Raw genomic sequence first — 21,170 nt, forward strand, 5'->3', positions numbered from 1 at the left:
AGGGCTTGCAGAACTTATGGGAATGTTCAGGGATGCAGGAGAGGATATATTGTTTGATTATATCCTTTCCAACTTGTGTTAACAAGTTCTACAGTTTAGCAGAGTAACATTCCCCTTTCTAAACTTGCACAGCGGATGCGTTTGCTCAGGCTCGCTAAAATACATTTCATTGGTAATTCCCCATTTAGTCCCTCATAAAAAGATAGACACGACACAGTCTTCTATAAAAGTATAAAAAAGAGTTTACTCACTCACATTCTGTTCACAATTAGATCCCAGAAGGCTGACTTAAATTAGAAAAGTAATATACACCTGGAAACTATCCCATAAGGAGACAGCTCCTTTGTCCTCTCTTGGCTGCAAACATCTTAGGCTAAGCAGATGCTGCTTCTTCAACGAATGTGGTCAGAGAGAGATGGCTGACCAGTCCTGCTCATTTGTTACCTGGGCAGGTGAGGTCATGCCCACCTCTAGTCACATGCAGAGGAAGTCTGTCCCAGCCTAGGAGAAACAGGAAGTTCCAACTGGCTGGTCCAGACATCTCCTTTTATGTCCACTCTAGGGATGTTGTACTTGACTGCTCTTGTGTTTCACATCCCACAGAACTCATGCACCATCTTGCCACCACTTCTCACTCCTGCTTTCTGTGAGTTTTCGCTGGAACCTGGAAGCCATAGCTGTGTGACCCAGGCAAGCAAGCCTTCAGCGGAGGAGAAGTAGAGAGGGGTGCCTTACCATTTTGCCTCAGGTAGTGAAGCGGGCTGTTTCTCCCCTGGGGAAGTGTTGGCCGGGTGGGTGCAGGGTGTGGTGAGCATTTCATGGTATGAGGAGGTGGCGTCCGCAACCCTAAAGGAGGCAGTGGTGTAGCCACTCCTGGGAAAAGCTGGTCCAGGGCCTAACAGATTATAACAGCTATCACCTGGATGCAAATATAGTGGACGCCTGGGTTGCGAACGTGATCTGTGTGGGAAGCATGTTCACAACCCACAGGGTCCGCAACCCACAGCGCCATGTCTGCGCACGCGCGGGTCGCAATTTGACGCTTCTGCGCATGCGCAAGCACCAAAACCCGGAAGTAACCCATTCCGGTACTTCCGGGTTTGGCGCAGTGTGCAACCCGAAACCACACAACTCGAAGCGTCTGTAACCCAAAGTATGACTGTACCCACTTTTGGGAAAGCAGGGTTTAGAGGGTTGTGTCAGAACAACTGCAGATATTCCTGGATGAGGCTGATTATCTGAATCCATTTCAGTTCTGGGCTTCAGGACCAAATCAGCCCTGGTCACCCTAATGAGAAGGCAGTGGGAGGGCAATCCTGGTCAACATCGCAGTGTCTTTTGATGCCATTGAGCATGGTGTCTCTCTCTGGACAGACTCTGTGCAATAGGTATTGCCGACACTGTGCTCCCACCTGTTCAGGATATGTCTGGAGAGTAGAACTGGGAGAGTGGTCTTTGGGCACATGACATTTATGCTATGGATTGCCACAGGGCACTGTTTTGTCCCACAATGCCCCCTCTGATTCATTTAAAATATCCCCATTTATTATTAACCTGGGCATATCTCAAAATTTCCAAAGATGGTAAAGACAGGTCTAGTTCATTTACATGACGCGTATGAAGGACAGGAACCCCTTACAGGTACTCCGAAGCTAAGTCGGGAGCAAGGAGAGTTAGCTCACTCCAACAGGCAGTGCATTTTATCTAATCATACCTTAAAAGGAGGGTTTCAAAAGCTTTTAAGTGTAACTGCTTCTTCTAAAAAGAATAAATTGTTGTTGTTGTTTATTATATCAAGTAGATGATGACTTTACTGAAACTTGGTGTAGTTTTACTTTGTACCTGAGTAACAATGGACAAACTCTGCTGGGCAGCTATGGTGAGATGTAATTGATTGAACTTTGTAGTCTGAGAAGGGAAAGGAGGCGAGGCGAGGGGCTTTGTTCTTGTGTTACTCTCTGTATCCTGTAAAATAAAGGAGAAAGGTAAAATAAGAACATTTTTTAAAAAATCAGCTTAAATACTAGAAAGATGGAAGGTTTGTAAGCGTTAGGTTCTAGTTCAACTCGCTCCCTCTTGATGAGCCTGGGCCACTCATGGATCCAGCCTTCCCACTACGGTGGACACTCGGGATGTGAACATAGCTGTCAAAGTTTCCCTTTTTTAAGGGAAATTCCCTTATTCTGAATAGGATTCCTCGCAAGAAAAGGGAAAAGTTGAGAGTTATGGATGCAAACGTGATCCATGCGAGATGCACGTTCACAACCTGCAGCGTCCGCAACCCGCAGCGGCGTGTCTGCGCATGCGTGTGTTGTGATTTGGCACTTCTGCGCATGCGCGACCGCTGAAACCCAGAAGTAACCCGTTCTGGTACTTCCGGGTTTCGGTGGTCCGCAACCCAAAAAAACACAACCTGAAGTGTCTGTAACCCGAGGTATGACTGTAGTGCCTTCTGCCAACGGTGAATGTTCCTGAACCAGAATATGCTGACCACAGAGGTACACATGTTGGTAACCACAGTTTGTGTAACATCCTTTATGGAACACACTGTGACTATTGCCAGACTGCAGTGGCCAAACTGCCCACTATATAAATTTATTCATAAAAATCTGGATATTTCTCAACCGAAAGAGCAATTCTATTCATTTTACCTGTTCCTTGCAGGAGGTGTGCTTGGTGGGTTGTAGCAGCAAAAAAGCAATGGTGAACTATTTTCCAAAGGACATCAGCCTCCTGTTTCCGCAGTAGCCAGACAACCACCTGTGGGAAACCTGCAAGTTAGGACCTGAGAGCAAAAGCACTCTCCCCTCATAATCAGTGAGTTTTGGGTGGAAATGTATTTGTTATTTTCTCTTCAAAATTATCCTTCAAATATTTGTCTTTGTTTTCATGTTGATTGCTATATTTGTTATATGTGAGAAAATCAATTTACATCATTGATAAAAACCATGAAAGTTCCATTTTAGCTGCCAAGAAGACCAACTCCTGTTCACAATAAAGGTAAAAAGAAAAAAGAAGGTAAAGGACCCTGGATGATTAAGTCCAGTCAAAGGTGACTATGGGGTGTGGCGCTCATCTCGCTTTCAGGCCAAGAGAGCCGGTGTTTATCCACAGACAGCTTTCCAGGTCATGTGGCCACCAGGACTAAATCACTTCTGCCACAACGGGACACCGTGACAGAAGCCAGAGTGCACAGAAACGCTGTTTACCTCCCCGCCATAGAGATACCTATTTATCTACTTGCACTGGCGTGCTTTTGAACTGCTAGGTTGGCAGGAGCTGAGACAGAGCTCTGGGAGCTCACCCCATCATGGGGGTTCGAACCCCCGATCTTCTGATTGGCAAGCCCAAGAGGCTCAGTGGTTTAGACCAGTGGTTCTCAACCTTGGGTCCCCAGATGTTTTTGGCCTACAACTCCCATGATCCCTAGCTTACAGGACCAGTGGTCAGGGATGATGGGAGTTGTAGGCCAAAAACATCTGGGGACCCAAGGTTGAGAAAGGCTGGTTTAGACCACAACGCCACCCGTGTCCTTGTTCACAATAAACCTGGCTTTCACTTATAATTTCTGGTGCTTGACTCTTCCTTGGTCTTGCCCCTAGAATGCCCATATCAGAAGCCAGAGTGGCAATGTCTCCTGTTTCACAGCAGCCCTTGTTTCTTCAGAATGGATAGTTTTGTTCTGTTTTTAATATATAACTCTTTATTGGAAGCTGTAAAAGGGATACAGTTGCAGCAAATAATGCAAATAAGTCGTCGTCTTCATCTTTGGCAATCTCTTGTAGCCAAGCAAGATTGTCTTCCATAAACTCGGTTTTAACAATGAGTCCGTAAGTGACTGTGGAGGCCAATTCTGGACCCACACATCCTTCCACAGTGGGAACATTGGTTTCTGGGTGGGAGTTGATCACGGTGTGGATTTGCCAAGTGTGCCTTCCTCTTAGCACGTTTCTCCCTTGCGTCCTGGAGATGATTTGTAAATACAAATAAGTAAACCATAACTGTCTTATGTCATTCACACATAAGGAAAGCCATAACCCAATTTACAATGATATCTCAGGCATGTGATTCATTGTTAGTGGTCAATATGCATCTTCTCAGTTTGTGAACAGATTCAAACAAGAAAGAAAAGCAAAAACAACAGTTAACACTGGGCATCGCACAGCCAAATATTTCTAGTGTTTTGGCTTAATTATAACAGGTTTGTATCTCAGCTATTGCAGCTGAACATCAAACCAAATGGTTGGGATATTCGGAATGAATAACTGAGCATCTTTCTTGCCAAACAAGAAAGGCTTGTTTTGCCTTCATTGTAATTGGGAGAATTGCAGCTGTCAATGACTCACGGAGCAGATGTTTCATTTCTCGCTGCTTGGGGCCATTCACAAACCCTGCGCGCACGCGCACGTGGCGGAAGTCCTTTCGCCCCTGCTGCTCTCCCCAAATCCAGCCCCTCTCTCCGGGCTGGATGCCGCCGTCTTCTCCGCCACCAGGGGGCTCTGCGCGCCGTAATGGGCTGAGCAAGGAGCGAGCAAAGCAGGCGGCGACGCGCAGCGGCTGCCCGGGCCGGGAGGCGGCGCGCCTGTGCGCGCAAGCAAGGTAGGATGCCCGCCTGCCGCATCGTAAGGAAAACTGGTTCCCCTGAATGGCGACTGAATAATGTTGCAAAACAGACCCAAGGACCCAGCTCTCCCTCGCCCACGGGCACGCGCGCGCGCGCACAGCGATGCTGGGAAGTCCCGGGGTTTCTGCAAATCCATGGCGCCGGCAGCCAGCCGTGCAAGCAATTCCAGCGGCGGAGAGCGCCTTTATTGCGCAAGGCAGGAAGATAGGTCCGCGGAGGGGCTTCCTCGGGTCCTTCCCGGGCACGCGCTTCTCCCATTAAGTCGAAGGCAATGGAGCTGCTGCTGCTCCGGGCGGGGCGCGGGGAGCCGTCCTTAACTTCTAAACGGAGATGTGTCGGGGTTTTGAGGGATGTTGGACATTTCGCTCTCTGCCTGCCCCCCCCAAAACCCACTGGAGGGCCAGGTAGTTGCGATTATACAATGGTCAAGGCAAGGCATTCCTGCTATGCTCAGACGCACGGACTTTTTATTATAGTACAGTGGTACCTCGGGTTACATACGCTTCAGGTTACAGACTCCGCTAACCCAGAAATAGTACCTCGGGTTAAGAACTTTGCTTCAGGATGAGAACAGAAATCGTGCTCTGGCGGTGCGGCGGCAGCAGGAGGCCCCATTAGCTAAAGTGGTGCTTCAGGTTAAGAGCAGTTTCAGATTAAGTATGGACCTCCGGAACGAATTAAGTACTTAACCCGAGGTACCACTGTACAGAGCAGGGCACTCCTTCCAGCTAAACCCTGCTTATGCTAGTGCTCCTTGAGACTTGCGTTTATCTCACAGACATGAGGGAAAAGAACCGTATTTTTTGCTCTATAAGACTCACTTTTTCCCTCCTAAAAAGTAAGGGGAAATGTGTGTGCGTCCTATGGAGCGAATGCAGGCTGTGCAGCTATCCCAGAAGCCAGAACAGCAAGAGGGATTGCTGCTTTCACTGCGCAGCGATCCCCCTTGCTGTTCTGGCTTCTGAGATTCAGAATATTTTTTTTGTTTTCCTCCTCCAAAAACTGTGGTCAGGTGCATCTTATAGAGCAAAAAATACGGTAACTGTCAGGGAAATGGTTGACCCCCCTCTCCCCCCCCATCCTTTTCTGTTGCAAAGCCCCGTCTCCCAAGAACACACTTTTTGCAGTGGTGAAAGGGCCAGTGGGGTTCCTGCAGTGCTCGCTTTCATATCAGCTGGCCCTTAGTTGCATGACAGACAGGTGAGCCTCTTGGGCTTCTCCTTGGGGACTCTCCTGCTTTTCCCAGGTGACTCATTCCTGTGTCCAACAAGAAATGCCTTCCATTCTTTTCCCAGCTTCCTCTCAGTGTTTCTGGCCTCCCTCTCCAGATATGTTTTCTTAAAGGCTTTTGTTTCTGTGGCAAGCCTGAAACTGCTCCAGCTTCTTCATTAAAGAGAAAAGGCCAACCATAACACGGTTTGCATTAAAGCTGAGCCACACAGACTGCTTGGATTGTAACCTTCCATTGAAAGAGCTCTGCAGCTCACAGAGAACCATCCAATTCCTTGGCAACCTGCCGTACTAAGGCTCCCAGTATATCTCTATAATTAGCCAGCGGAAAAGAAAATGTGAGCCCTTAGCTCTGGGACTTATGAGGAAGAGAGGTCCTCTGGTCATATGCAGAGTGCATTTCCACAAACACTAAGTACTAGTCACAACCCAACTAGGATTGTGGGATTTAAGAGCAAGGCTTCCAGATGGGCAGATGCAAGCTCTACAGAGGCCTAATTCCCATCACTGGTTGTTCTGGTTTTTTTTTTAAAAAAATGAAATAACCACTGTCAGTTTCTCTAAACACTAGTCCCATTTCAGACAGATAGTTAGCCCAGTGGTATACTCTGCTCTATATGCCACTGCAGTTATTCTCAGTGGTTGTAACTGCTGTGGACACTCTTTCATGGTCTGGGAAGCAGCATGTATTTTTTCTTCTTCTCTACTACATGCTGTGGCTCACCCTCTAATTCAAAAGGCTGCTGCTGAGTGGATCTCATCACTTTGCAGCTACACAACATGCCATTAGCCCCTGCTTAGCACAAACCCTTTTTTCTGCGTCCATGGAAGGAAAAAGTGCATTCTGCCAGGTGACCCTGTAAATGTAAAACATAGACACAGACACAGACACACAAACTGGCACTTGAACTGGGAATTGTCCCCCTGCCCCGCCCCGGTCTACTTGGTACACGGCTGTTTCCCTACACAGAGCCGATCTGTTTCTAGAACAGAACGCAACCTGGTCTCCGTGTCCACTCTCTTTGCTGCAATGCCCTTTCCCCAACTCTTCCGTTCCACAACTTCAGAACAGAGTTTGTGATCATCTGGAGGTAGCGGAAATAGTGGTGAAGTTTGACATCAGACAGATTTTGCCAACCTCACCCGAGTTGAGATGGATCCTTTGATCTTACGTTTTATCCTTCCCTCGCAGCTTTAAACTGGTGGCATAAGAACTGCTTTCCCATGACTTGCACAACTTCCCATCATAGCCAGGTTACAGGCCACAGGTTGGTTCAGAGTCCTGGAGAAATCAATGGGAAAGAATAAATTGGCCGTGACTAACTTTTCACAACAAATTGGGGCTTAAGTCCAACTAGTTTTGTCTGGGTGATCTAACCCAGGAGCGGGGAACCTCAGGCCAGGGGGCCACATGCAGCCCCTCCCCACCTGACTTTCAGAACTCTTCCCAGAGCACACAGCCCCTTTGAGTGGCTTTGGCCTGGCTGGGATGTGACCCTGAACTCTGAGCAGGGCCAGGAAGGTACACCAAGGGTCATCTAGTCCAACCCACTGAAATGCAGGAATTACAGCTTAAGAATCCATGACAGATGGACATCCAACCTCTGCTTTAAAATCTCCAAGGAAGGAGAGTCCACCACCTTCAGAGGGAGTCTGTTCTTCCTGATGTTTAGTCAGAATTTACTTTCTTCATACTTGAATCCATTGGTTCGGGTCCCACCCTCCAGAGCAGGAGAAAACAAGCTTGCAGTTCTTGTTTGTTTGCTAAACTTTCTTTTCTTTTCTTTTTTTTGCACATCCATAATATAGCTCCAGTTTTTCCTTTTGTTAACTAGATCCTTTCAGAATTCAAGGAAATTGCATTGGTTAGTTAATTCAAGGAAAATGAAGGTTATTATTAATGAGATGTTACAGTTGCAGTTCTCATGTTAACAATTTATATATAACATGCTGACACTTAGTCTTATAAAGCTTTCTTCTGCAGATTTCTACAGTAACCCACATAAGTTCAAAATATATAATGTTAAATGTCGAGCCTCAAATGTTGTTCTTAAATGTTTTACATTAGGCATAGGCAAACTCGGCCCTCCAGATGTTTTGGGACTACAACTCCCATCATCCCTGACCACTGGTCCTGTTAGCTAGGGATGATGGGAGTTGTAGGCCAAAAACATCTGGAGGGCTGAGTTTGCCTATGCCTGTTTTACATTGATAAAAACATCTATCGTGAAGTAAAATTCCCTTTTGTAAAGAAAAAAAATGTTTTAAAATTATTGTTTGGCAGCAATCTTTCTCGATTCAAGATGGCCACCGATCTGTGAGGCAGGGTGAGGCAGCTGATCTCACCATTTTATAGTTTTATTGTCCTTTTATTGTTTTATTTTATTGTTTTACTGCCCTATTTTATCATTTAATGGTTTTACTTCCTTGTTATCTCGCCAGTCTAATGCAATCTTTCACATCTAGCAAATTTTGCTCATACTTTTGAGAGGTCCATCCCAGCTCAGTTTATTCTCTGCCTTTCCAAGTTTCCAAAATAGCTGCCAGACCTTTGTCCCTATAAATGTCATAGAAGCCTATGATTTCATCTTGTCAAAGAAAATAAAGAAAAATAAAAAAAGGAGTACTGAAATATATACCGTATTTTTCGCCCTATAGGACGCACTTTTTCCCCTCCAAAAATGAAGGGGAAATGTGTGTGCATCCTATGGGGCAAATGCAGGCTTTCACTGAAGCCTGGAGAGCGAGAGGGGTCGGTGCGCACCGACCCCTCTCGCTCTCCAGGCTTCAGGAAGCTCTGCGCAACCCTTGGGAGACCGGCGCGACTTCGCGCCGGTCTCCCAAGGGTTGCACAGAGCTGCCTGCATTCCGAAGCCTGGGGCGTGCTGAAGAGTGCGCCCGGACTTTGTGCAGCTCTCCGCAAGCCTTGGGAGACCGGCCCGGCTCCCTAGGCTTGCGGATAGCAGGCTGTTCTGGGGGCTGGGGTCGGGGGAAGCTTGGGCTTCCCCCGTGCCAGCCCTGTGCCTGGGGGGGAAAATAATTTTTTTTCTTTATTCCCCCCCCCCAAAAAAACTAGGTGCGTCTTATGGGGCGGCGCGCCCTATGGGGCGAAAAATACGGTACATGACTCCCTGGCCTAATTTTACCTTCCAGCTCAAAATTAGGAAATCATGTCTCCATCTTGCATTAGGCATGTTCCTTCTCTGGCAGTTTCCCCATCAAACTCAGTAATACAATTCTTATATTCAGGCAGGTGTGTATAGGATTGCACTGTGATCAGCAGCCAGCAACTGTTGCTATCTCCCTTGGGTTAAAAAACAAGCAAGCAGAAAAAGGAAATTGTCTCTGCAATCAATAAAGCAAAATCAAATTCACACCTACATGTAGTAAAAGGATATATAATTTAAACAGGAGAGTAAGAGCCTACAGGATAGCTCAGTCAGTAGAGCACGAGACTCTAATCTCAGGGTTGTGGGGGGTTCTTGCCCTACATTGGGCAAAAAGATTTCTTCACTCTTCTTCTTTCTTCTTCTTTGGCGATACCTTGTAGCTGAGTAAGATTGTCTTCCATAAACACAGTTTTAACAATGAGTCCGTAAGTGACTGTGGAGGCCAATTCTAGATCCACACATCTTTCCACAGTGGGGACATTGGTTTCCGGGTGAGAGTTGATCACAGTGTGGGTTTGCCAAGCATGCCTTCTTCTTAGTACGTTTCTCCCTTGTGTCCTGAGTTCGAGTGTCTTCAAAGCCCATGACACCTTTGGTAAAGGCTGTTCTCCAACTGGAGTGCTCACAGGCCAGTGTTTCCCAGTTGCCGGTGTTTATACTACATTTTTAAAATTTGCCTTGAGACAATCTTTAAACCTCTTTTGTTGACCACCAGCATTACGCTTTCTATTTTTAAGTTCGGAATAGAGTACTTGCTTTGGAAGACGATAATCAGACATCCGCACAACATGACCAGTCCAACAAAGTTAATGTTGAAGAATCATTGCTTCGACACTGGTGATCTTTGCTTCTTCCAGTACACTGATATTAGTTCACCAGTCTTCCCAAGCGAGGTGTAAAATTTTTTGGAGACACCGTTGATGAAATCATTTGAGGAGTTGGAGATGGTGTTTGTAAGTGATCCATGTTTCACAAGCATACAGTAAGGTTGGTAGTACAATAGCTTTGTATACAAGCATTTTGGTTTCCCTGTGAATGTCGCATGGAGATTCACATTTCTTCACTGCAGGGGGTTGGACTAAATGACTCTCGTGGTCCCTTCCAACTCTACGATTCTATGACAGTTCTAACAGCAAAGTGTAATAAAGAGTAAAGGCAAATTGTAATGCACATATTCAAAATCCTAGTGCAGCCTCAGAGCTGCTTTAATAAAAGCTGTGACTTGGTTGTTGTTGTTCTTGGCACCCCTCTGATTTGAGAGAAAATGCCTCCGGGGGCAAAGTCAAACCGCTGGAGAATCATAGCGCCTGCTGTGGCTGCAGAAACCAGGAATTCATAACTGCTGCATCCCACATTATTCTTGCTGCGTTAGCACCACAAAGTGATCTTCCCGGGGTGCAAACATGGGCAGTCCTGGGCTGCCCAGACAACAAGACACATCCTCATGTATTGAAATAAGCCTGTTTCCCTTTTTTCTGTCTACCAAGGAACTTGTGTGTTTACCTAAGGATTTGTATTTTCAGAAATAGAGAAGCAACCACTGAATTCATTCAGCAGTCCTGGGTTGCAACCAGAAGCCTGCATGGGACCTAGTAGAGACTTAGTCACTTTTAAAGTAGCCAGAATGGGGGGGGGGGAACGTTCCTACCCCCAAGGCGTATTGCGAGCAGATCCCTCAACAGGGAGGCCACGAATCGGTACCATTCAGAAGACTGGATAAGCCCCCAGAGCTTCTAGCTGCTATCTCACCGTACTTGACCATAGAGTTCACAGAGAAGCCATTTCTCCTCCTCTGTCCCTCTCTGCTTTTACTGCTCCCTCTTTCCATTGCCCCCCTACCCAACTGGTTGCAATTGCTGCGCTTGGGCTGAGCGTGGAGAGGTCTCTACTCACTGGAGCCAATGAGTTGCTATGCTGGCATTCGTGAATAGTTCCAAAACACAGCTTTTGCTCTTGAACAGTCATACACTTGCAGGCTGCGGGGGGGGGGGGAGGTAGTGTGGGGGAGAGGTTGCTAAGAGAGTGCTGGGTTTTTTCAAGCAAGTAGTCAGGCAAGCTACAGGCGGGTTGTCTCTTGAAAAAGCAAAAAAGAGATTTGCTGAATCAGGGAAATACCACTGCCTGCCTTTGCATACTATTATGCTGCTACTTCCTCAGAGAGAAAAATAAATTGGGAGCTGTAACAAAAGAAACAAGAGCTTCCATCTTGCGGTAGGACAGTCTGGGCATTGTTTTCTTAAGTAACCAAGAGTTTCCACCATCCATATTAAAAGTTAGATACCCTCAGTCTGGGCAAGTGGGAACCCAAACATGGAATATTTTCTTGGGAGAAGGGACAGATCTTAGCAAACTGCCTTCATCTAACCAGGCAGATATGAGGAGCCTAACACAAGGTTAAGCCTAGTCCTGCGAGCAAACTGTCAACTTCAGGTTTCTATTTTCAGCTTTTAATTAAATAAAAGTAGGAGAAAAAGAAAGCAGCACAAAGATTAAAAAAACAAACAAATGATTTCTAGCTAACCTCACTCAGTCAGTTCCTCAGTTAGTTTCAGCAGCCTGCAATAAAGTGCAGTATCGTTTTATGGGCAAAGGACATAGAAGTTGAAGTTGAACAAGCAGAGTTCCTCAGGGCCAAGGGAGGGCATAACTAACCCCCCCCCCCCCATTTTTTATGTCTCATGTTTCAGGAGAAGCAATGATGGCCTGCTGTCTGATCAGGCCTGAGATGGGTGCCAAGCACTTATCATTCATTACAGGATCTTAGGGAAACAGGTGTGTGGATTGAGAAGGATCTCCTCTTGTGTAGTTAATCTGAACGGATTCGCTAAGCAGGAAACATCCTCTTGCATAGACCCTGAGCTGAGCTCCATATGTTTCACTGTGCAGTGTCTTTGAGGAGACTTTGGAATTCTTAAATGACCTGAAAGGTTGGAGCTGGTTCTCTGACACGGGGGCATTTCCAGGATGGCATTCGTTCTCTTTCCCAGCACTCCTGTGTGCTGCAGAAGTTTTGCAAAGAGATATTTAAGTGAATAGAATTGCCAAACAGCCCCTTGGACAATTGCTAGAATCTGAGAACAGAAAGCAAGAATTCAGCCACACTGCCTCCTCATTGACCAGTCCTGTCATGCAGGGAAAGAAGCTGGTCATAGCATGGGGGGAAAGTGATGGCAAAACCACTGAACAAAATCATGTTTGTTTTTTTCATAGCAGATAAAGGAGACAGGCCAGTTAGAAATCTCTCACTCACATTCCTGCACACCACACAAAAATGCAAGGATATATGTTAATTATGCACAAGGAGGACCAAACAAGTTCCCCCCACCTTTCCTAAAATTAAGAGGGGCTCAGTGGCTGTTTATGTAATCCCCCCCCCCCCCAGTAATTAGAACAAGAAAAAGAAGGAGGTAATTACGGAATGTGAGTTTGCACAAACCAGATTGCATACCTATGTGGCCATGGAAGTCTGAATCTTCAAGGAGTCTTGTTCCTCCACAAATTGCTAAGATCTCAGAGAAAGATCAATTCTTCTGGTGGGGGGAAAATCTTACAGCTTTGTACTTACTAAACAAAACCAAATGTTTGGAGGCCAACGCATGCTACAGGAATAGAAATACATTCCAAAACCAAATTAAACAAAGGCCTGAAACCCTGTAGACATCCTTGTGCTGTTTTTATGAAGCATTTGGATTCTCATATTTCTGTAAGTTTAAACCAACTGTTGGAGCAGCCAATGTGCTTTGGCAAAAACACATCAAGTCCTCTCTGGGTCTCTCTCTTACACTCAAGCAGTCATATAAACATAATATTCTTTTTAAAAAAGTTTTGGAAGTAGCCCCCAAAGCAATTTTTCTCCTGTCTGTAGTAACAGGAGTCCCGAGATTCAAACCATTCCCTGAGGTATTTCAGCAGAGCTGCCAGATCAGCAATATCCCAAAGCCTAGTGGTATGGAATGAGTTTGGTGTGTGTTTATGAGTTTAAATCTGATTCTTTATAAAGGTACTGTTTTAAAATGATATGGTTCCAGCCAATTATAATGCTGAAAACTCCTAAAACTAAGATTCAAGGACAGTAATTTGTCTGGATTCCTAGACCACTCCAGCAGCCAGCCAACCTTTCGCAAATGAAGATAAGAGCACACTCGTCGGACACCTTGGTTCCAGTACCAAGGACCCCCACCCGGTCTTCCTTCCCAGTGAACCTTCACACATTGCTGAAGGTTGTGTTCCACCTGCTGTATTTGTTTGTCCCACACTGATTTACAGTTCAAGAGCAAGTTTGTTTTTAGCTAAAAACCTACTTGAAAAACACAGTGGCATTACGGTGGTCCAGTTTGCATGTCACAGTAAACCGTAGTTGATTAGTTTACCATGAAAACGCTGAGCTGGACCACTTTGCCCCCCCCCCCAGCCCACTGGAGAAACGGAGAGCTTAGCTTAGTGCTATATCATCTGCTGTGGATCATAATTTGTTTCATGCAAGACCATGGTTTGTTTGGAGGGTTCTAGATCATGCAGGGAGGAAGTTCCTCATTTCTTTTTAAAAATAATTTTTATTGCATTAAAAAAAATTACAAATACACAATTACAAATACACATAAAACTCAAACACACCCACAAAAATACATCTTCATTTTTTCTTCATTTACATTCATATTCTGTATCTCATCTAAACTTATCCATATCCATCGTACATTAATTGACTTCTGTCTATCTCTTTACGGCTTCTTCACCTCTTTTATTCTGTATTCAATATATATTTTACCTTTTATTTATTTTTGTGAAATTCAGTCAAAGCACAACCAAGTTTTGATTTGGGAACCATGTTTGTGCAAATAATTTTTAAAACAATCTCATTTCACACTTTCCACCTTGCACTTCACCTCTGCACTCCCTCCTGTGAGTGCCTGCACATGGCATGAGTACTCCGAACACACAGTTAGGGCTCACGCCTCTCGCAAGTGTTAATGATTCAAATAACAATATTTGTTTTGCATTCCACCAAGTCCTAAAATATATTGTTTGTCACTGACTAAGTCATACTCAGAGCAGGCCCATTGAAATCACTGGACCAAGTCCATCAATTCATTTCTGTGCATGACTTCACCAGACACAACCCTATGTCACTGGAGATGGGGCAGCTGACTGAGGGCTGCACTCACCCTTGGTCCATCCTCTGTGGGGGCCGCCCCACTCTCCCTTATGCATAGACAAACACCCGCAGGCAGGCTGAAGCATACAGGCTCCCTCCTCACCAGCTGAGGTGGGTTATTATTGCCCCCACTCAGCTCCTCAAATGGTCAGACCAATGACCAGGTGAGATTTATATCCCCATCATGGCACTTAGTTCCATACCCCAACAAGGCTGTGTTTATCTTAATGTGTCCGTCCCCCCCTGCTTTTTGCTCCTGCTGCCAAATTGATGGGGTCTTGGAGAGCCGGAAAAATTGACTTGTGGGGTAGTTTACATCCCCAAAATGAGTGTTGAGGAGCTAGAAGAAGCTTCTAAATGTCTACTTCTCAATCTCCTGCAGATCTTTCTGGAAAAAAATCTGAAAAAAATACTGTACTTGAAAGGATAACAGGAAAATGTCAAGTCTACTTTTGGGAAATTGTATGAACTCTTATTTTCATGATTTTGGGAAAAAATATGGAACACAGTACTGTTTTTATATCATATGAATGATATTTAGAAAAAATGCAACTACTTTTCAGTGAAACATGCATATGGCTTATTTTATTTTATTTTGCACAGTGCCAGTGACTGTGGAATAAGCGGAAAAATGTTTAATCAAAAACTGCAGGTGCTATTAAGCGACTTCATTGTCTTGTCTATCAAGTGTGAACTTGCAGAAGAAATTTACTTTGGGGAAATAATCCACGATTTCACAATAAAAAAGGCAAGAAGAAAAGTTTAAAAGTAAATTGGTCAACTCAAAAGTATATTTGCAGTCACATGATAGATTTTTAAAAAATCAACAGAAAAATATATTTATTTGTACCAACCAAAAAATATTCTGCAAGCTTTGGGAAACTCTTCGGACTGGATGTTAAGTTAAACAAAAGTAGGGGGCGGGAAATGGGGTGGGGTGGGGTGGGGTGGAGGCCTGGTAGAAATGGCCAGTATGGGCCATGGTGTCATATCAGAAATGCAGAAAATGTAATTTCATAATTAAAACAGGTATTCACATGTGGGTTTCCTTAGTGGGACTGCACAGAGCCCCAATGAGGAGCAAAAGTTACAGGCAAGCAAATCTGAACATTTTTCCACTTAACGTAAGTGGGACTTTTCTCTCCAGACTAATTTTCTCTCATGCAGGCCTGGACTCTCTCTCATAACAGGGCACACAGTTAGGAACTGCAAGGAATCTGTGCCATCTTGGAATGCAGCCACACGAGGGCTGAACTTTTATAGATCAAGGGAGAGCAAACCAGGTGCTAATGCAAGTCGAACAGCAAGGGCATGAGGAAGAAAATTAAGATGTCCTTGGGTTGCATAACTACCGTATTTTTCGCTCTATAACATGCACCCGACCATAACACGCACGTAGCTTTTAGAGGAGGAAAATCCGTAGGCATGCCACCCATAGGCATTCCCTCCATAACATGCACAGACATTTCCCCATACTTTCTAGGAGGAAAAAAGTGAGTGTTATGGTGCAAAAAATACGGTATTTTAACCCAGAGAAATTATTCCAGAATGCAACTCTTTTAGTGTTAGTAATTTTATTAATGGACAGCTTGTATCAAAAAAACAATGTTCTTTTAAAAACTATGTAGATATTCGTGCTGTTATTATTAACTCATCTAATGTATTTATAGAATCTAGTAACATTTGCCAGCTAAATGAGGGCAGATCTGACAAGCTTGTAAAATTCAATCAGTTTAATTTGGGTTCACATATTTAGTTTCTCTTTTCAGCTATAAGAGCCATAAATAATCTAAGAGAAAGAAAAGTGTGCTCCAGAGATAACCCAAGCTCCCTCTCTCAAGAATCTCAAGAGCAGACAGCACCAGTCCCAGCCTTCTGCAGAATGACATGGCCTTAGCTGGGGCACCAGACTTTTGTGTGTCAGTAAACTAAAGGTAGCCAATTGTTCAGTTTATTATATTTAAATCCCCATGAGAGATGTAATTTGGATTTTCTGCCTCACATATCAAAATGACATCACCTTAGGATCCCTTCCAGCTCTACAAATCTGATTCTGTGTGTTACTTCTCAGGAAACACAGAGGATTCAGCCGAAAGGTTTCCAGGAAGGTTGTCAGTGATCAGATGTCCTGCCTATACCTTTCCCTAGAATGTGGGAGGCCAGCAGCAATACCTGCATTGAATTTCCTGGGGGTGAGAAGGCCATTATTCTCAAGAGAGCTGCTCTGTAACAGAGCCTTCCCTTGACAAATACAGTGGTGCCCCGCAAGACGAATGCCTCGCAAGACGGAAAACTCGCTAGACAAAAGGGTTTTCCGTTTTTTGAGCTGCTTCGCAAGACGAATTTCCCTATGGGCTTGCTTCGCAAGACGAAAAACAAAAACGTCTTGCAAGTTTGTTTTCTTTTTCTTAACACCGTTAATACAGTTGCGACTTGACTTCGAGGAGCAACTCATAGAACGCGGTGTGGTAGTTAAACTTTTAAAATTTTTTGGGGGGTTTTTGGATTTTGGGTTGGGGTGTTTGGAATTCAAGGACTTGGTGTTGGGGAGGGGTTTGCAAGAATCTGGAAGCTTGTTTTTTTTCCCCTGCATTTTTATGATTTTCTGTGACCATTGGGCCACTCTGCTGTTTTTTAAAAAAAATTCTGGATTTGAATTTCTGTGTGGTGGGTGGCTGGGGGAACAGTTGAGGAGGGGTTTGCAAGAATCTGGAAGCTTGTGTGGTTTTTTTTCTGAATTTTTATGATTTTCTGTGACCATTGGGCCACTCTGCTGGTTTTTTTTAAAAAATTCTGGATTTGAATTTCTGTGTGGTGGGTGGCTGGGGGAACAGTTGAGGAGGGGGTTCTTCAGCAAGAAGCAAAGAGTGGAAGAGGAACCTTCTTCGAGTTGTCCCCCAGAGTCTTAGAAAATGTACTGTACACTTTGTTGATTTTTAAATGTTTTTCTGTCATGTTTAGAAACTTAATTTATTGCTCCTTCAATTTTTGAAATGCTCTTTACAGTATGTGTGACTTTAAAGAGCACTTAATAAACTCTTGTTGTACCAAATTTGGCTTTGTTTGGACTTTTTTGACCAAAGGAACGCATTAATTGAATTTCAATGCATTCCTATGGGGTTTTGTGCTTCGCAAGACGAAAAATTCGCTAGATGAAAAAACTCGTGGAACAAATTAATTTCGTCTTGCGAGGCACCACTGTAACAACAGGGATTGTTCTTGTTTTTCACCTTTTTATTACAAGAGTGCATTCTCTTCCCTATTAATAAAACAGGATGGATAAGGTCAAAAGTAAATAAAAATGGATTAAAGTCAATAGTCAATATAAATGCAAGTCACTTTGCTTCCCTTAGTCCCACTCATCCTGACCTTAAAGCAGGCATGCCGACAGATCTTCAGATTTTCCATTCTCTCCTCACAATTTTTTAAGCCCTTCCCTCCTGCTCTTCCTCAGTCTGCTTGAAAACTTTGGCTTGTTAAGCTGTTGTCTGGTATTTCTCCAACAGAGGCTCCTCTCAAAACATATTCTTGACAATAGAGCAGTTCACACTGTTCACAAAACTTATTTCACTGCTTGCCTTTTCTGTGTCTCTCTTTGTAGACTTTGTTCATTGTTACATGGCTAAATACGAGGTACCATTTGGGCCATCTGGGATCTGTCACAGGATCCCTATGAGCAGAAGCAACTTGCAGGACAATGTGTCACAGACAGAACCTTCCTGGCCAACTGTCCTGAGCCAGAGCCAGATTTCCACTGCTTCCCTCCTGCTCCAGGATGCTCTCCAGGAAAGAGTACGCACTCCTTTTTGCAGCTTTGTGCTGGCTGAGCTCCACTCTGCTCTCTCCCTGGCTGCGGTCAGGTGTGAGGCCTTGATCTGTTTCTGATTAGCAGCCAGCAGCAGAGCTCATTAATTGTCCTGTGATCCTTGCCCTAACTCAGAGCAGCTAACTCCATCCAGCCAAGGCTGGGGCAGAGGGCAGCCCTCCAGGGACTGGGGGAAAAGGCCACTTCCCCTCCCCCCCATCTCTTCTTCCAGCCATGCATCAGAGAAAGACCCAGCCCCTCCCCCATACGTTGCAACTGGAGCTGATTAACTTCCTTGGCCTTGAGGAACAAATCATTCTCCTCTAATCTCTCTCTCTCCCTCCTTCAGTAATTGCAGATCAGCTCCAATCCTTTTCACTAAAGTAAAGGAAGGAATCACTCCGTTTTTTGTCTGCTTCTACAATCTGAAGCTACTGATCTTCCCTTCCTTCCCATAAGCACCAGGCTAGTATGATGCGCTGAATTCTTCCCAATGACCACAGAAATGAGTGAATGCAAAGGGTGATTGACTGCACAGGGCTCTTCAAAAAACGTTCCCCAAAAGCCATGCCGATCAACCCAGGATGTACATTTGTGGTTACTATACTTAGCCACAACCTGCGAATTGACAGTGGATTGGGTAGCGGGGACGAAGAAAGGCGCACCGCGCGCTTCTTGGCTACTTCTTCAGCGACTGGGCTAACTGTTCGGGGGCAAAGGAGGAGCCACTGTCATCCGGGATGAGCCAACTCTGCTGGATGGGATGCCCCCCCCTCGCCCCAATTAAGAAGGCAGACAGAATCGAGGACCGAAACTGGAACAAAAGCTTTTTTCAGCGGGGGTGGGGCGTTTGGCTCCGGAAATGCCCACAATTTGTCTGCATGGAGACACCAGGCAGCTGCACCCGCGGATGGTCACGAGGGGCAGATTGCGGGATGATCCCATCGGGGAAATATGGGGCTCCCAGCGCACGTGGCGCTTGATCTAATCTGCCGTCCACACAAAGGGGTCCCCCCCCCGCCTTTCCCGGCACAGAGCATCCATTCAGAGATGCTCATCCCCGCCCGCTTGCCCGAGGGAGGTGCGCGCCTTCTCTCTGTCCCCCTCCCTCCGCGGGCGCTGCAGCCCCCGACTTGCCAGCCAGACGGACAAAGAGCTGCTCTTCTGTTACCGTTTCGGATCTGGTCTGTGTTGGTCTGTTTAAAAAAAAGAGAGAGAGATTAAACCTTTGATCTGGCTGCGGAATTCCCTTTTTGGGTGGGACGGGAAAATGCGCCACATTCTAACGGAACCAGTACCTGAGCGGGGAGAAATTCGGCAGGAAAAGCCCGCCTTGGCACGGAGAGGAAATGCTTCTGCGGAATTTCTGCCCCGTCGAGGCGCAGCAGCTGGTTATATGTACTGTATGCATGTCATGACACCCCCCCCCCCCGCCAGCGCCGAGGTGCGAGTTCTCACATCAGCTTCCCTTGCCCGAACCCCGATATTATTTAATGTTCATAAGCAGATAAAACAAGTCGCCCTTCGGAAATGGCGCATTTATTATAGAACAGCCAAGATCACAACGCTGTGCGCTGGCGGGGAGAAAAAGCCGCGGCGATGGCGAAGAGGCGCCTGTTTGGGTCAATTCTTGGGGGGGGGGGAGGAGGGAAGCGGCGTTTCGCCCCCTCCTTTCCGGGTCGCCTCCTGCTCGGGGGCTCCAGCGGGCAGCGCTCAGCCTGCGCGCCCCTCGAGGCGGCCGACTCCCCGGGAAGACCTCGTCACTATGGCAACAGGGGCTTGCAAGAAGAAGAGGAAGAAGAGTGCGCGTGCGTCGGCTTGTCCTCCCTCCTGCCGCCCCCTCTTCCTTCTCCCGGCTGCCCGGACTTCTCTCGCGCCCGCCCCTCCTCCGCGCACCCAGACACCTCCTTCGGCGCCCAAGGCGCAGACCCCTGGAAGAGGAGCGTCGTATTCCGGGGCCCCTCAGCCGCCGCCCAGCACCTCTCCTCACGAGGCGGCTGCAAGGGACTCCGGCTTGAGAGCTCTCCAGGGCGACGCGAGATGCCTGGCGGCTTTCCTCTGCCCCGACCCGGCACCCTGGGGTGCCCTCGCTCCGCACCCAGCGAGCCTTCTGGGGGCTGAGCCTCGAGGAAGCCTGCGGACGGGGGGAGAGGGAGGAATTATGCGGGGCGGGGCTTGCCTCCCCCCAATATTTTATTCAAGTTGCCACCTCTGGCTTCTTGGGCTCTTGTGCTCCTCACTTCGCCCCCACCATTAATCTTACCTGTTTTCCTTTTGCTTCCTTTGTTGCTGTCGGCAAATGGCATTCTTGGAAGGGGCGAGGGACGGGGTCTTCTCTTTGGCGCCCGCCCCCCCATTATGCTCCCTGCCCCTTTTTGGACTGTCCTAAGCAAAGGCCTTCTGCTTAAAGACCGAAGGGAACCAGCCGCCCAGGAGCTTAGCCTGCTGGGGTTTTTTGAAGGGTGGGGGGAATAGTTTGAGCAAATGGTGGAGGGAGACTGGAGGCCTGCAGGGAAGCTGGCACCTGGTGCACGTCTGACATTTTATGAATTAAGATGGTGCTGACAGGCAGTTCCCCTCCCCCGCTTCTTTAGGACTAGCTTGATAAAGGACCAAACTAGGAGTAATGACCGGGCAGTCTGTGAGGCAAACAAGACAGCTACCTTGGGCAGCAGAATCCAAGGGGCGCAGCCACTGACACCAAAGAAGTGGGGACAAATGGCAGTGGCTTCCAGGTTCCGGCAAGATCTTGCAAGACTGGTGCAAGATGTCACCAGAACTTGGAACCTGCCACCACTGCCGCGTGACCCCAGGAAGCAAGGCTTCAGCAGGGGTGGCAAGGGGTCACTTTCCCGATTTTGCCTCTGGCAGCAAAATGGGATGGGCTTCCACTGAGTAAAGGCAGCACTCAGCAGTAAGCGTTTGTATGTATTTTTAATTATTTGTGCTGATTTTCGTTGTTATGTAGATAATAAATGGACCAAATAAGTAAGTATAGAACAATAACACAAAAGGGAGGGGATTTCCTACTCATCACCACTGAGCTCTTACTATGTGGTTGAGGTGGGTACTGAAAAATAAAGACAGTATTGCTGCCATCTTAGTGGAGCTTTGCCATTGCAAAAAGCTATCTATGCTAGATGGCTTAGTTATTGGGCATGCCAATTTCATATGTATAAACCTTCCACA

General features: G+C 46.3%; 2 long non-coding RNA genes across 2 annotated transcripts; one reads left to right on the forward strand and one right to left on the reverse strand.

The window, feature by feature from the left end:
• Positions 1–1,772: 1,772 nt before the first annotated feature.
• LOC308482135 lies at positions 1,773–7,215 on the reverse strand. The gene is made up of 3 exons (XR_013989072.1): positions 6,998–7,215; positions 2,652–2,760; positions 1,773–1,965 (listed from the first exon to the last, which is right to left on the reverse strand). It is a non-coding gene; the product is annotated as an uncharacterized lncRNA (long non-coding RNA).
• LOC308482210 lies at positions 5,779–16,957 on the forward strand. Its single transcript, XR_013989153.1, has 2 exons — positions 5,779–6,040; positions 15,933–16,957. It is a non-coding gene; the product is annotated as an uncharacterized lncRNA (long non-coding RNA).
• The last annotated feature ends 4,213 nt before the right edge of the window (positions 16,958–21,170 follow it).

The sequence above is a fragment of the Podarcis pityusensis genome (genome assembly GCF_964106645.2).
Source record: "Podarcis pityusensis genome assembly, chromosome: 7".
NCBI lineage: Eukaryota > Metazoa > Chordata > Lepidosauria > Squamata > Lacertidae > Podarcis > Podarcis pityusensis.